We start from the raw sequence: 2,817 nt of genomic DNA, 5'->3' as shown, positions 1-2,817 counted from the left end.
TGAAAGTAGCATTCAAAAAGTGAAATGTTCACTAAAACATACTAAAACTTACTAAAATTAATAAAATCTAACTAAAAACAATATGAAAATGCATTGAAAAAGTGTATAAGAAATCCACTAATCATTGCTTGTGCTTAAATCTTTGCTTATCATGTAACTTGCAACTGAAGCCACTTAATTGAGAAACTTGGGTTTTAGTTTCTGAATGTGTGGTTACCATTTTAACCGGTCAATGTGTGTGTTCTAATTGTGCGTTATTTAGAATACACACATTGTCTTTTATCAAAACACACTCTTATGCACGTTTCCTCAATTAAGTGTTTGTTATTTGTTTAAATTGTATTTGTTCCTCTTATGTTTTCTTATGCCATTTACCTTATGATTTTGAATTTTATTCTTTTGCTTCTTTCTCAGGATGCGCCGCAAAGACAAAGAGCCGGCTACATCATCCTCGACCCCTCGAGGCATCATTACTTGTCCTTCGGATTGCCGAAGCGATAAACTGGATACTTTCGCCAATGAGAAGGCCCAACTTCAGTATATAAAGCTTGAGCAAAAGCTTAATATACCAGAAAAGTATGTAGATGTCATCCATGAGAGAATTGCCTCCTTTTAGTGGGGATTTCTTGAGCAAGATCCAATGGAGATCAATGAATAAACGGTGAGGGAATTCTATAAAAATCTCTTGGCTTGGGAAGTAGAGACGATATTCCTCTGACGGAAGCGATTGGATACTTCTAATTAAGCTTTTGAAGCTCTCCTAAAGATTCCTCACATTCCGCCTAGCCGAGATACCTATCAGAAGATTAAGGCAGATGTGATTAAGGGCAAGATCCCTTTGGATCCTATTTTAAAAAGAAGATTGGCTGTCCTGAGGCCCATTAGGAGTACAGTAAGGGGAAAATAGCTATCCCCATCAACATTGCATGCTCTAATCTCACTCCCGAGGCGAGGATATGACAGCTGATAGTAGCTGATTATCTGTTGCCTAGCACCTACTCCACCCACATCTGAGTCCGTGTTGCTGTGCTTATTTGGGCTATTCTAGAGGGTAAGAAGATAGCTATCTTGCCTTTGATTCATGAGTTGATGTGGAAGGTGAACCAGAAACAGAAGTTTAACATTTCCTTTCCATCGCTGGTTATGAGATTTTCCACAACAGCTGGAGTAGAGAAGAGGCCAAACGATATTATGTTTAGGATCTCAAGTGGCCACCGGTTTCTCTCATTTGGAGAATGGGAGGAGTCGGCAAAGAAGACAACCAGGAAGAGGAAGACATCCGAGTCAGCATCATCATTAGGACCACCATCCTCATCAGCACCTATATCTTATGCTCGGCCTATATATGAGATGGTCCAGGAGCTCCTACAAGAAGTCCGCCGCAATGAGTGCCTCAATGCAAGGCGTTTCGACTGGTTGGCAGCGAAGCTCGAGGGAAGAAACCCTGGCCCAGTTTCTGCTGCTTCACCTGAGCTGATAGTAAAGGAGGAGGATGATGAGAACAAAGAGGCCGAGCCTATTTTGGACATGATTGTATACCAGCAGCCCGAGTCCCCGCATCCACCAACTGAAGTTAGAGCTTCTTAGCTTCCTACCCCCTGGATTGCGTGCATGCACGGAGGACCGTGCAACGATTAAGTGTGGGGGAGGATTCATAATTTTGGGGCGTAAATCTCTCTTTCTGAACACTTTGCACTCTATTTTGTTTTTAGCTACTATGTTTTGTGGATATTTGTTGATACTTTTGACTACTGTACCATACTTTTCTTATTTTACTTAAATATATATATATATATATATATCTTAGTCTATTTCTAGTCTTATTGTAGTTATTGCATTTGCATTTTGCTTGGATATATTCTATAAATAGTAATGTGATTGGATGTTGTGAATAGTAGATAGTATCTAGTTCGTGTTTTTCCTAAATGTTCTTGATGATTTTTTTGTATAGTGAAATTAGGAAATGAGCTAGAAATTTTGAATTGCATCCAACACATTATGCATATATACATAGGAAATAATTTCGGTAAAAACAACAAAAATTTCCAACAAATCTCTTTTTAGGGCGTTCCATTGATTTGATTCGAAAAATTGTTTTTAAACTTGCTTGAATTATTTTGTGGAGCATAGAAGAGAGATAGAATAAACAACCTTGTGAGTTGTTGGGCTTTTAATGTGTGGTTGTGTAATACCCGGTCTAACCGAAATTAATTAAATAATAAGTTAAATAAGAGCGAATATGGTTGGAAGATTTGGCAATTGGAATTTGATAATTCAAATATGATATTTGGATTCAGTGAATTTTTTCGAGTCGGAAAACATAGTTTTCTGCGTAAAAGCGCGCAGTGGAATTTTGACCGGCAGTACCGGCTGAGATCTGTCTGGTACTACAGCTGAGGAAATTGATTATGGGTAAATAAGATTAATAAATGAGGAACTATAATTAGGGAAGGTAGAAATATTTAAAGTGCAATTTAGAGCGCTAATCTTAAAGGTTTTGGCCCAAAATTGGGTCAATGGGCAAAAATAAGTGAACCGGGCCTAAGTGGGCCCAAGACCCAACATATATAAACATTAGTTATGAGCATTTCAGCTCATTTTGCCCTAAAGAAGGGGTGTTGGGCGCTGAAATTGGGAAGAGAAAAGAGAAGAGAGAAAACCTAACTCTCTTTGATCTTCAAACCACCATAACTTGAGCTACGGAGCTCCGATTGACGAGCCGTTTGCGGCCACGCGTTGCTCTTCTCATCCTCTACAATTCTATCTAAGTTTGGTGATGAGTATTCCATTAATCTCTGCCCAGTTTTCGAAATTCCC

Source organism: Arachis ipaensis, chromosome B01 (genome assembly GCF_000816755.2).
Source record: "Arachis ipaensis cultivar K30076 chromosome B01, Araip1.1, whole genome shotgun sequence".
In the NCBI taxonomy this organism is placed as follows: Eukaryota; Viridiplantae; Streptophyta; class Magnoliopsida; order Fabales; family Fabaceae; genus Arachis; species Arachis ipaensis.
The sequence above is the reverse complement of the archived record's forward strand: the minus strand, read 5'-3'. Positions refer to the sequence as shown.